Source organism: Peromyscus leucopus, chromosome 15 (genome assembly GCF_004664715.2).
Source record: "Peromyscus leucopus breed LL Stock chromosome 15, UCI_PerLeu_2.1, whole genome shotgun sequence".
Lineage (NCBI taxonomy): Eukaryota > Metazoa > Chordata > Mammalia > Rodentia > Cricetidae > Peromyscus > Peromyscus leucopus.
This window is the reverse complement of record NC_051076.1, coordinates 26,716,344-26,730,867: the sequence shown is the minus strand read 5'-3', so window position 1 is coordinate 26,730,867 and position 14,524 is coordinate 26,716,344. Positions and strand designations below refer to the sequence as shown.

General features: G+C 41.8%; 1 pseudogene; it reads left to right on the top strand.

Moving 5' to 3' along the window:
* Positions 1–202: 202 nt before the first annotated feature.
* On the top strand, positions 203–11,037 carry LOC114690617 (annotated as a pseudogene).
* Positions 11,038–14,524: the final 3,487 nt, after the last annotated feature.

Here is a 14,524-nt window from a genome sequence, read left to right as displayed (position 1 = left end):
GGCAGTTTCTCAGAATGTTGGGAATTGATCTTCCTCAAGATCAAGTTGTACCGCTCAATATGTACCCTTTGATATATACCCAAGAAAATCTGCATCCTATCACAGGGACATCTGCTGAACAATGCTTACTGCTGCTCTGTTTGTTATGGTCGGAGACTGGAGGCAGACTAGATGCTCCTCAACAGAACAGTGGATAGGAGAAATGTGGTCCATTTGCACAGTGGAGTGTTACTTGGGTGTTGAAGAGAATGACATTGTGAAGCTTGCAGACAAAAGGATGGAACTGGAGAAGGTCATCCTAAGTGAGGTAAACCAGACCCAAAAAGATAAATATTATATGTGTGTGTTTGCATCTATATGGACATTGGCCATTGCATAGGTGATAGCCAAGCTGCAGTCTATAGACCCAAAGGGGTTGAATGTGGAGGAGGGCTCTAGAGAGGGACATATGGATCTCCCTGTAAGGGGAAAAGGGAATGTATTTTATGGATGGACTAGGGTTGGTAGGGACAGGAATAGGAGGGGGTCAAGTGGAGAGGATGATGGGAGATAGGGTTGAGGGAGATAAGTTGGGGAGGGTTGGATGGAATTGACAGGTATTTGAGGGATGGTGTGGAAGCCTAGTGCAGTGCAAACTTCCTAAAGTCTCAACTGGCCAACTCCTGTCACCAAATGGGGCTTCCAGTACTGGGACTGGGTTGATTTCAATTTAGCTTTTGGCCAAGGGGGTCCAGTGGAAATCCCCACACAACCTAGGCTATTGCTAAGACAATGGGTTTCACAATTTGATAACAGTGCCCATTGTGGAGGTGAATACCCACACAGTTCAATGAACATGGAGAAGTCAAACTGATACCTACATGGAAATTTCACCCTTGCATTCTGGTATATTTCATGCAGGAAGCTACTCTGCAGGCTATCAAAAATGAATGCCAACCCAGCCACAAAACTTTTGACCTATGATCAGTCCTTCCTGCAAGTATGCTGGTGGTACAGAACTTGTGGGAATATCCAACCAATGTCTGATTTGACTTAAGGCCCACCCCATGACATGAAGCACATGCCTGACACTGCTTAAGTGACCAGGGGCCAGAGATTTGATGGCCCAGAGACCTGGGGTAAAAGAAAACACTACTGTTTTTTTTAAGTCTCAATAAATGACTCCTAATAATAGTCCACTATACTCATAGATAGGTGCCTTACCCAGCCATCATTAGATAGGTTTCCTCTGGCAGCCGACAGGGACAGATGAAGAGACCTACAGCCAGATACTACACACAGAGAAAGACTAAATGGGATGTCGCCATCAAATCCCTCCCCTCTAAGTTCAGGGAACCCCATGGAAGAGGTATAAAAGTATAAGAGCCAGAGGGTATGGAGGACACCAGAGGAACAAGGCTCTCTGAATCAACCAAGCAAGGCTAGTATGAACTCACAGAGACTGAAGCAGCAAGCAAAGAGCCTACACAGGTCTTCAGAAGATTCTCTGCATATTCATTATAGTTTAGTATTTTTATGGAATTCCTGAGTGGATGAATGAGTGGGTCTCCTATTCCTGTGCCTGCTCTTGGGGCTCTTTTCTTTCTGTTGGGTTGCCTTGCCCAGCCTTGATGTGATGGTTTTTATTTTATCTTTTATTTTGTCATGTTTGATTGTTATCTCTTAGGAGCGTTTTCTTTTCTAATGGGACAGAAAGGGGGTGGATCTGGAAAGGAAGGGAAGTGGGGAGAAACTGGAAGGAGTAGAGGGAGGGAAAACTATAGTGAGGATATATTGTATGAGAAAAGAATGTATTTTCAACAAAAGGAAAAATTTAAAAAGAAAGGAAAATTATCCATTTATTTTAGGTTTTCCAATTTGGTGAAATGTGGGCTTTTAAAATATGTCCTTATGATTTCCTCAGTGTCTGTTGTTATGTTCCTTTTTTTTCATTTCTGATTTTGTTAATTTAGATATTCTCTCTTGCCTTTTAGCTAGTTTGGATAAGGCTTTGTCTATCTTATTGGTTTTCTCAAAGAACCAATTCTTTGTTTCATTGATTTTTTTGTATTGTTCTCTTGTTTATATTTTATTGATTTCTCCCCTAAGTTTGATTATTTATTTATTGCCATTTACTCCTTTCAGTGTGATTTCTTCTTTTTGGTCTAGAGCTTTCAGTGTGAGATCTTTCCAGTTTCTTCATGTAGTCACTTAGTACTAGGAACTTGTCTCTTAGAACCACCTTCATTGTATCCCATAAGTTTGGATATGTGTTCTTTCTCCTCCAATTCTAGAAAGTCTTTAATTTCTTTCTTAATTTCTGTCTTGGTCTATTTTTCATTCAATTTTGAGTTGTTCAGTTTCCATGAGTTGGTAATCTTTCTGTTGTTATTGATATCCAGCTTTGATCCATGGTAGTCAGAGAGGATGCATGGAATTATTTCAATTTTCTTCTATCTTTTGAGGCTTGCTTTGTGTCTGAGTATGTGGTCAGTTTTGGAGAAAGTTCCATGAGGTGCAGAGAAGGAGGTATATTCTTTTGTGCTTGGTTTAAATGTTCTGTAAATATCTCTTAGGTCCATTTGGTTTATAGATCAATTAGCTCCAGCATTTCTCTGTTTAGCTTTTGTCTGGATGAACTGTCTATTGGTGAGACTGGGTTACTGACGTTTCCCACTATCACTATGTGAGAATCAATCTGTGATTTAAGCTGTAGTACTGTTTATTTTATGAACTTGGGTGCCTTTGTGTTTGGGACATAGATGTTAAGAACTGCAATGTTCTCTCAGGGGATTTTTTCTTTGATGAATATGTAGTGTCCTGCCCTATCTCTTCTGAAGTCTATTTTGTTAGATATAAAAATGACTACACAGGCTGCTTCTTAGGTCAATTTGCATGGATTATCTTTTTCCAACCCTTTACCCTGATGTTAAGGTGTACTTCTTGGATGCAGCAGAAGGATGGACCTTGTTTTTGTACCCATTCTGTTAGTCCATGTCTTTTTATTGGGGAATTGAGACCATTGGTGTTAAGAGATATCATTGAACAGTGTTTGTTGATTCCTATTATTTTGTTGGTGGTGGTGGTGGTAGTGGTGATGTGTGTGTATGTTCCTTTTTTCATTTTGCTGGTCTGAGATTATTTATTCTCTGTGTTTTCATGGTTGTAGTTAACCTCCTTAGGTTGGAGTTTTCCTTCTAGCATCTTCTGTAGGTCTGGATTTGTGGAAAATATTATTTAAATTTGGCTTTATCATGGAATATCTTATTTTCTCCATCTATGGTAACTGAAATCTTTGCAGAGTGCAGTAGTCTAGGATGGCATCTGTGGTCTCTTAGAGTCTGTAACACATCTTCCAGCCCCTTCTGGCTTTTAGAGTCTCCATTGAGAAGTCAGGTATAATTCTAATCGGTCTCCCTCTATATGTTACTTGGTATCTTTTCTTTGCAGATTTTAATATTATTTCTTTGTTCTCTACATTTAGTCTTTTGATTATTATGTGCTGAGGGGACTTTCTTTGCTGGTCTAATCCATTTGGTGTTTTGTATGATTCTTGTACTTTGATAGGTATCTCCTTCTTTAGATTAGGGAAGTTTTCTCCAATGATTTTGTTGAAAATATTTCCTGGGCCTTTGAGCTAGATTTCTTCTTCATCTATCTATTATTCTTGGTCTTGGTCTTTTCACAGATTCACGGATTTCTTGAATATTTTGTGCCAGGAGTTTTTTAGATTTAACATTTTCTTTGGCCAATGTATCCATTTCTTCTATCACACCTCTAATGCCTGAGATTCTCTCTTCCATCTCTTGTATTTTGTTGGTGAAGTTTGCCTCTGTAGTTTCTGTTCAAATTTCTAAATTTTTCATCTCCAGAATTCTCTTAGTTTGGGTTTCCTTTATTAACTCTATTTCTATTTTCAGGTCTTGAACAAATTTATTCATTTCCTTTCACTGTTTGTGTTTTCCTTAATTTCCTTAAGGGATTTATTTGTTTCCTCTTTATGAACCTCTATCATCTTCATACAGGCTGTTTTAAGGTCTTTTTCTTGTGCCTAGCTATGTTGGAATACTCAGGGTCTGCTGTGGTAGGTAGGGTTGCTGGGCTCTAGTGGAGGCATATTACCCTGACTGTTATTGACTGTGTTTTGATGCTGATGTCTAGGCATCCAGGATTGGAATGATTATAGATCTCAGGGCTGATTTCAGTTTTTTCTTTGTTGGGTGGGTGCTTTGTTCCCTGATTTCCATTTCCTCTCTGGATTTTAGGAGAGTGTAATAGCTGTGTGTTGTCTGGTAGGAAATTTTCTGTGGACCTGAAAGGTGTGACCTCTTGGAGTTCCAGGTAAAATGTGTTCCTGCTTATTGAGAGTTGGCTTTTAGGCAAGGATAACTAAGGATCTGGGGCATGGGGGGTGGGGGCAGTCACAAGAAGGAGAACAGACTGTTCAATCAGGATCTTCTTATTTAGTGTCCTGTGGAATGGGGGTGTGCAATGAAGAGAGGTCACCCAGAAGGTCTGCTATAGCACTGGGATGAGACTGGGGAATTGGATCTGGAGGAACAGAAGGAGAAGGGAAGATCTGCAGCAGCTTACTTGCTTCTCTGGCATGAGTGGCCTTTGGTGCTCCCAGGGGCTGCCTGCTGGAATTGGGGCCTGTGATTAAGCAATAAGTGAGGGGAGGGAAAGGCAGAGGGAACCACAAAATATGGGGGGGGCGTGCATAGAGAGAATGCTGCAGCAGGTGTTCTGTTGCAGAGCTAGGGATGAGACTGGGGGACTAGATTTGGAGGAGAGGAGGGAGCAGTGAAGGTCTTGAGTTAGCTTACCCCTTTCTGTGCTCAGCTGGTATGTTAGCAAGGAATGCCTGCTGGTGTTGGAGCCTGGAATCATGGGGTGAATTGGGGGAAGGAAGTTTGGAGAAGTTCTTTGTGATCCATTAGGGATGGAGTCAGAGAGAAAAAGGAGACCACAGCAGGTGTTCTGCTACAGAGCTGGGGATGAGATTCTGCTTTTTTGTTTGTTTTTTTTTTAAGATAATTTATTTTTATTTTGTGTGAGGGTTAACTAGGTCTTGGTATATGCTAGGCAGGTGTTCTACTGCTGGGATGATATGCCTGCTCCCGCAAATGTTTTCTTATCTGTTTAAATAAATATTTGATATCCTCAAAGCAGAATTTTACAGTTGTTCCAAATGTTTCATAAGTACTGGTTCCATGCATTTGGACAAAGTAGGAAACACACAATGCAGAGAGAGATCTTGGCACCATGAGTAAGTGCATCTGAAACGTCACTTGTGCTACCTCTAACATCCATGCCATGCCAGGGGTTCCAGCTCTTCCAAGGCTCCTTCCTTCCCACCAAGTTCCAGCAGTGGTTTGAACAGAGCCCCTTTAGGTCTCCTGTGAATAGAAGTAAGTCTTGTTTCCTAAGAACTGAGCATGAGCTTTATCACAAGGCTTTGCCCCAAGCCTTTCATGGGGACCTGAGTGCTCAGTTCTCCTTTCATCTCCTTTGTCTCTGTTGAAGCAGCAACTCAAATACTAGCTGTGTCATTAGATACAGTAAAACCGTCAAACCGACCTGGTATCCTCAGCAAGGTCTTCCGATACAAGCAGACAGAAGCTGCTTAGTAACTCCTAGGATTTATTCTTTACGTTCCCTCTTCTAAATCTCCTCATGGGCCTGGAACTCAAATGTCACTAAAGGATGCTGTCTTCCTGTAGGACACTTCCCACCACAGACCACCTTCTGCTTACCTAGATCAGTCTCCTCCACCACTCCTTTTACTGGCTACAAAACAAAAAACAAACCAACAAATAAGTAAGTAAAGCCCTTCCCTTCTCCACATATCATGTTGACAGAGCCTATGTTACTTGTTCACCAAACTGTTTGCTTTTTTCCTTTGGTCATCAGAAAAATTGTCTTTCTCCTTTGTATCAGCTACAGTCACGTGATTGCTTCTAGTCAACAGAAAATATGGAACTGATGTGGCAGTCTGGGAAGCAGAATGACATAATGCAAGGAGCTTGGGTTTGAACTACTGATGATTGGAGACCAGCTACTTTGTCTGCATTATAAATGCATGCAAGAAAGTTTGGACTTTGCCTGGTACCAGAAATTGGCCTGTGCTCACTAAGACAGCTACTCTTTCTCCCTCAGTTCAGCCTATGGTCCCATTCCAACCTCAGATCTTAGCAGACTGCCTCCTCCAATTGGGCTATCCTAGCCTCCTTAAGGCAGCAGACTACCTCCTCCAATTGGGCTATTTCAGCCTCCCTTCTGGAAGTGGCATCCTTTTCTGGCCCCCAGTTTTCCTGTTGGGAGAGGAGGAATGGAATGAAAAGGTACACTTTGGCAAAACAGTAATGAGAAAAGAAATGTCTCTTTATGTCACAAATGAGCATGCCCCTCAGATTCTCAGGTATGCCTCTCCAGGAACCACATTACTACCCATTCTGATAACTTGGAAATATGAGGCAAATCCCATCTTAGATGGTCCAGGTCGTAAGCACCAGATACAGAATTTCTGCTATAACACAAGCATAAAAATGTGAGCCCCTTGTTTAAAATACAGGAAAGGGATATTATTTAAAGTCTAAATCACGAAATGTTTCCTTTTCATCTGCAGTTTCTCTTTCCATCTCAGACATTTTTACATTCACTTTTTAATATTTCTATCAATAAAACACTAAATTTTAAATCACTATTATAAATTTTACTGTGAATATCATAAAGTCGGTTTTAAATGCAAATAGAAGAACATTTCATTTATATGTGAAATCATTGAAATTACCAAGCTCATATTTTGTAGTTCATATATGCATTTGTGTTTTACAATAACTGCCAGAGTCCAGCTCCAGATGAGGGCAGGGTCTGAAGATGGGTAGATGCAAGAGCAGCAACGGGAAGAATCACACACAGGATACTTCTCAGTTTTGTTTTAGGAGAGAAGGACAGAGAGGAAGCGAATCTCAGCATGGCTTGTCCTGCTCTAATGGGAGCTATCCTCAGCAGGACAGGTTCCAGCAGAGGATGTAAGGAGTTGGTGAGGGAAGGAAGTAAGCCATGCCATAGTGGTTGGGAGAATCTTGCAGCCTGTCTGACTAGCAGCCAGAATGCTTCTTTATTTATACAGAATTTAGTAAGCAGGGATGCATTCATGATGTTCCAAAACATAGCATATCATTTTTGGTTTTGGATATGTGTTTCATTTTCTCTGGCTCATCTTTTAGTCATCATTAATAAACTATGACAGAACAGAGTTATCATTTCCAGTCATTTTCCCTCAAGTTTTGACATCATTCTTACTCATTAACCCAAAACCCAATTTTTAAGAATCTAGAGGTATATGACAGCCTATTCTCAGGCTGGTAGCTCTGGTTGCTTCAAGGATACTAAACCAAAGCAAAATCTTCAAGTCACCCCAGGCATTTTGCCATGTCCCAAGCACTGTATTATTAACTCTTAATGGTCAGAGTGCCCAAGAAAAAAAATCCTCAGGCTAAAGCTGCTGCAGTTATTATTCAAATTCTGGCATAATACAACGTTTATATTTTATATCTTTATAGAAATTATCTATATGTCTAATCCTGGCATTCTGTTCTTCTTTGGTCATATGTCACCATAGTGGCTCTGCATGAGCTAACTTTTCTAAGAGAGGGAGGTCCCGACATCTCATTCTTTTAGCATCTTTTTACATCATTCTTTGCCCAACAGTATAAGTCTCTATGTAGGGCAGAGTAACTTCAGTTAATCTAACTGTGTTGTTGTACATACCATGTAATTATCTGAATGTATAGTGGGAAGAGACTTGCAATCTGATCTATGGCCAACTCCTCTAGCCAACTGAATCTTGTTGACCTTTTTGAGTTTACTTTATTTTGATTATCTTGTCCCCAAGTAAGTACAGGGACAGATGTTTCAAGAATGTCTCATAGTCTCATGAAGAGACCTCTGGCTTCTCTATGTGTCATAACTTCCAAGGTATAAGGAAAACCTTCAAGTAGATAAGGATATCTCCCTAAAAGTGGGGGACATAGTATGTTCAGGACTATCCTGGGGAAGCTCCGAAGCAGCCTTTCTGGGAGAAGGCATAAATGATTCATAAGAAATTTGCCATGAATCCAGTATCCCCAAATTGTACAAATATTAAAAGTACCCCAAGTATGTAACAGGTAGAGATGAAAACCAAAGGTGACATGGCAGCCATCATGCAGCTCAGCTTTGCTGGATCTTTGTCAAAAAGCTGTGCTGGTTCCATAACTTCTGTCATTTCATTCAGATATGGCTGTGCCAAATAATAAGGTAAATGCTAACCAAAAACATTGCACATTATCCTCCAATGCTCCCTAAAAGCCAATGGTTTCTCAAATGGAGTTGCTTTGACCTCACTCGAGTTTAAAAGCACTCCCTTATATTGTGAGTCTACTAGAATGCTGTGTTCACAGGGCATCGTGAGGACTGTATAATGTGAATGAGGCAACATCTTCCATGTATGTCCTCCTCTCACATACATGCTCCACCGCTCTAATGGATTTGGCTTAAAAAATACAAATTGAAAGATGGAATGGTTGAGAATTTGCAGATAGTGACAACAGAACATAATCAACTCACATGTCAGTATTACTCTGAACATTAGGCCCCATGTGACATGCTTATAGGCCCCTTTTGCATACCAATGTATGCACCTCATGGACACATGGATATTGTCCCCCTTAGCAACTGACAAATTGATACAGCCAAGAATCGCCTGAAAAAGAGTTGCAGTTGAGTAACTATCTTTATCAGGCTGGCCTCTGGACTTGTTTGTGAGAGACTATCTTTAGTGATAATTCATGTAGGAGGGCCCATCCCACTGTGGCAGCACCATTCCTAGGGCAGGAGTTCTAGGTCATATAAGGAGCTATCTGAGTATGAGCTGGAGTGAACCAGTGAGCCAGCCAGCAAGTTGTGCTCCTCCATGGTTTCTGTCTCTAGTTTCCTGCCTTGAGTTCCTACCCTGCTCTCAATGATGGACTGTAATCTGTAAGATGAAATAAACCCTTTCCTCCCCTAAGTTGCTTTGGGTCAGAGTGTCTTATCACAGAAACAGAGATGAAACTAGAGTAGAAATCTACTACCTGTTGTTGTTTGACTTTCTTTTGGGACCACCAGCTCACAACTAATGATACAGAGACTTCTTATTAATTATAAAAGCTTGGCCTTTAGCTTAGGCTTATCCCCAACTAGTTCTTATAACTTAAATTAACCTGCTTCTATTCATCTATGTTCTGCCACATGGCTTTTTTTTTTAACCTCTCCTCCATTCTGTATGTTCAACTTGGCTGGTGAATTGTAGATGTAACCAACCGTCTTATTAAATAAGAAACACAGAACCAATGTAAAAGAGAAAGCTGAGAGGTCAGAGCTCAGAGCTAAAATCTCACCCTTCCTCCTGCGGTGGTCCTAGCTCTCCAAAAGAGACCTATTTCTTTTCATAGTCTTTTGTTCTGCCTTCTCATTGGTTGTAAACCCAAACACGTGACTGCCTCATCACAGTCTGTATGTACAGCCCTCCAGGTCTTAAAGGCATATGTCTCCAATGTTGGCTGTATCCTTGAACACACAGAGATATACCTAGCTCTTCTACCAAGTGCTGGGATTAAAGGCGTGTGCCACCACTGCCACACTCTTGCTATGGCTCTAATAGCTCTGACCCCTGGGCAACTTTATTTATTAACATACAATCAAAATCACATTTCAATACAATTAGAATACCACCACAGTGAATCCCTGGAGTCTCGGTGCCTGGAAATCTCACCTATCCTCTCCTGTGTAGCTATTGACCATTCAGCTCTTTATTAAACCAGTCAGAAGGCGCCTTGGCAAAAACACATCTTCACAGTGTACAAAAAGATTATCCCACAACAACCTTTGTTAAGACTTCTTTATAAGTTAAAGAACTTCTTTACAAGTTTCAGGGCAAAGACCAAGCCTCGATCTCATGTGTTCCCTGACTCTTGTGTGTCTCTATGATCAAAAGCTATTGGGAGGGGATGGCTGGGAAAGCAGCATCAGTAAAGTCTGGAAGTGAGGCTCGAGGGAGACCTGCTCCCACCCTGTATCCTGTGCCTACCCTACAGGCACAAGTGCCTACAAGGTCAGCCTGGCCCAGCCAAAATCAAAGCCATCCTCATCTTCAACAACCACAGGAAGCCGAAGTTCTCCAGTTCTACTGTGGAGACACAGCAACCAACCATCAGGGAGGCTTTCCATTGGTGTCTAAGGGAAATGGACACGTTCTTAATTTCCTACAAGGAGGATTATTCATTGGAAGATCTGACAACAAACGGATTTATAGACTTTATGCAGCACTGTATTTGTCTTCTGTGTGGATTCCTCAGCAAGCATACTTGGCATTTTAGATCTAATTCAAGCTTTAATAGATACATTAGATAAATGTTTGAAAATGTATGTGAACTGGATTGAGTACTCCATGTAGACAAGGTTCATGGTATTCTTGCAGAAATAGTGATGGGGAATGGTGCTGGAGACCAACATAAACAAGACTGCCATACAAACTGATGCACAAAATAAACTGGAGCAATCTGAGGCGGGCTTAGAGGAGACTCTAGCCTATGCTGGATTGCTGTAAAGAACAAGGATCTTCCCGAGATGGTAAGAAATACTGACATTGATGATACCATATGAAAGTGCAGAACCTGCCCTCTTTTAAATAAAATATCTAAAAGGCCAGCCCCAGGTAAAACCCAGGAGAAGAGTCATCTGAGTTTACCACGCAGTTGTTTACCAAAAAATAGAGGAGGGACTTCTTAACTTTGCTCTTGGATTTAAGTCAAGGTAGTTCATAGAAGCTGTGTAGAATCGATATGGAAGTCCAATGTTGCTTTTCTTACTCAGTGATTTTAAAGAAATTGAGTCATTCCAATGTGATTCTTTTTCTTTTCTAAATTGCGTTCCTGGGACCACAATAAGGCATGCCTCTATGTATTGGCTATAGCAGTATTTTGAAAAATCAGGTACTTCTTTAATTATGCACAACCCAAAATATTGATGTTTTGTATGAATCATTTAAAAATACTGCATTAAAGTGTATCATTTAAATAATTAAAATTTTTTATGTGTATGAATGTTTTGCCTGCAGGTATATGTGTCTGTGCACCACGTGAATGCCTGGTGTCCTCAGAGGTCAGAAGAGGTTGTCAGATCCCCTAGGACTGGAGTTATAAGTTACAGATAGTTGTGAACCACCATGTGAATTCTGCAAAATGAAGTGTGGGTCCTCTGCAAGAGCAGCAAGTGCTCTTAATTACTGAGCCATCTCTCCAGACCCGAAATGCAGTATTCTTAATTCTTTCTGTTGTTTGTCACAATTATTATTTAAAGAACCAAGTATATGTGGCATGAAAACATTATGACTCTCTTATTAGTTTAAGTAAACTCCAAGGTAATTGGAAAAACACAACAAAACACTTCGCAGCTTAGGCAGGAGGGATAGCTCAGTGGTGGAGCACTTACATAGCAGATGTGAAGCCCTGGGTGCCGTTCTCAGTTCTGCAAAGCAAAACTCAAGCCGCTCAGAGGGTTTGCCTTCAGCAAACTCAAGCAGCTGGCCTGTATGCAAAGAGGATAGATCAGTATTTGCCCAAAATCTTTACCACGAAGCCTCACTGAACTGAAATCCCTCACCAGGCTCCAACAAGCTCTGCAATACTGCCCTCTGCTGGCTCCCTTGTGGCAAGCTTATATAAATATTATAAATCCGGTTGGACCCATACTTCTCAAACTGTCACTCACTGAGAGATCACTTGCTGATCTTGCAGACAATTCAGACTCTGGATTTGTAGGGGTCTCTGCAAACACCAGGGTTGGCAGATTAACAGTCTGCATGGGATATGAAAGAAGTCCAGTTCAACTCGACTCAGTAGCCTGTGTTGGTTCAAACTTCTAGAGTCGACACAGGGCAGTTTATTATAGGCATATTTAAGTATAGTACAACTTGGAAAAAAGTTTTCTGGTGTAACTCAATCCCATGTGCACACTGAGGCATAATTATACCAAAACTCTTTATAAAGTACATGCCACTACTTCCATAAAGATGGTTTCTGTATATAATCTGTATTATGTATTATCTTAGGGGTTTGGGGGAGAATTTTGTGTATTCTCCTGTTAGGAAGAGCCTGGAGAAGCCCCTGTGTGGGAGTCTATGGGAGACCAGCTGCAACCTTCTCCCACCTTTTGAAGGGTTCTTAGGTGGAGGAAAGAGAAATTAAGAAACAACAGATAGAAAGAGAGATCTAGCCAACAAGAAGAAAGACAGAAACAAAGGATAGCTTCAGGAGAGACTGGGTCAATACCCAACAGCCTCTTCATTTATTCAAAATGGCTTTTTATAATATGCCAAGGAGAGAGGCAAAAGACCTCCACCTTGCAAGATCAAAGCACACCATACAGCCAAGTGTAGAGCCTTCTAAACATCTGGTAGCCATACCTGTGGTCAAATCCCATTATTCAGCCCTGCTGGCTAAAGCTAGCTCAGATTCTCTGATCCTGAGTAAGTTCTCACTAGATAGCCTCTGTGGGTTCCCACATTCCTGGCCATATAGATAGCACAGAGGTCACCTAGATTATTAACTAACTCTGGTCCTGCTTATGGGAACCTGGGGCAGGGGGCAGATGTAGCTTGGCCCTACAGATAGTGTAGAGGTCACCTAGGCTATTAACCACCTCCATTCACAGCCTTCTGGGCAGAAAACAGGTTAAACGCCTTTTCCTTTGAAGAGACAACCCCATGTGTTTAATATTCCTGCTTTCCCTAGTGCTTGTCTATAAATACAAGGACCTCTGTTCTCCCAATGTGGATCAGTAATTCTGAGATAGGCTCTGGGATTTAGCATTCATAACACAGTCTCAGGAGATGCTCTTGAGGGCCTGCACAGCCCCTGCTAGTGCTGCCTTGGTTGGTTTCTATCCTCCCTGAGTGAGACAGAATATGAGGTCTTTTCAACAAGTGCCTCCCAGACTGATGATCTTTGAGACCTGGAAACCAGCTTGGGCTGAGGCTTCCTAAGGCACAGACAATGCATAAAACACACCGGTTAGTTCTCTTAGCTGGTGTTTGTTCTTAATACTGTTTTGCTGGGACCAGGACCAAGGACCAAGTAACTCTAAGGAGAGTTACTAAGTAATGGGGTCAGAGTCAGCTCCAGGACCTATAAAGGGGTGGCTGAACTGGTTCTCCTATGACATCACTCCTCACCCCTACTCAATATAAAAAGAGGACTAGAGAGAGGGGAAGAGAATTCTTGGGGTTGAAATTATATTTTGGAATCAGAGAGCTGTATGACTTCACCCTGCCCTTCCCAGGGCAAAATCCTCCTCATATAATACCAAATGAAAGGTATGTCTAAGAGCCTCCAGGTACATCCATGAGAGGAAGACTAACTTAGCCTTGCTTCCTGATAGCCAGGCTTTGGTTGTCTTGCCAACTTTGCCATGAGGTAGACAGATACCAGCAGCAGGAGATACTGTAACATCAGTGGGGGCTGAATAAAGGAGCCCAGAAGAGACTAAGGTAGAGAAGCGTAGCTAGAAGATTTTTTCTGTGTCCCATCCTACCAGTGGTCAGGACAAATCTCTCTCACCGGCCAGTCCCGCAGCCTCTCGGACCCAAGTAAACATACAGAGGCTTATATTAATTAAAACTGTATGGCCTATTGGCTCAGGCTTCTTGTTAGCTAAATCTTACATCTTAAATTAACCCATTTCTATAAATCTACACCTTGCCATGTGGCTTGTGGCTTACCGGTATCTTTACATCTTGCTTTTTTGTGTGTCTAGCTGGCAACTCCTGACTCAGTCTTCCTCTTCCCAGAATTTTCTTCTCTGTTTATTCCTGCCTATACTTCCTGCCTGGCTACTGACCAATTGGCACTTCATTTGTCAACCAATCAGAGCAACACATTCATCGCCTACAGAGCATATGCATGGCAGAGAAGAGCTTCTATTTTCCAGCAGAAAGCTTCTTATTCCACTACTCTTGCAGAGGCCCCGGAATCGCTCTCACCTGTGCTCAGTGAGGCTGGATAAAAAGCCAGGGAGAACTGTGATATGAGAGCGAAGAGCACCTCACCCAGGTATTAGGTTGAAGCCTCGTGCTGGCAGAGAAGCAAGAGTCCCATCCCCATTAACAACCACTTGAGGACATTCTCCGTGTCCAGATTTTAAAAATCCTACATTCTAGGAATCTCAAAAGAAGCCACATTTATAAGAACAGGGCATGTCCTGACCCCCCCCCACACACACACACACACCCTGTGCAAATCTAGTGTCTCCAGGTTTTACCTTATCCAGTTATAATCCCATCCAAGGCCCATCCAGACCATCCTATAATCTCACTTACTAAAAAGAGAGCGAGCCAGTTATGGTGGTGCATGGCTTTAATCTAGGACTTAGGGGGTGGGGGCAGGAGGATCTCTGTGAGTTCAAGGCCAGCCTGACCTACAAAGTGAGTTCCAGGATGGCTAAGACTACTACACAGAGAAAC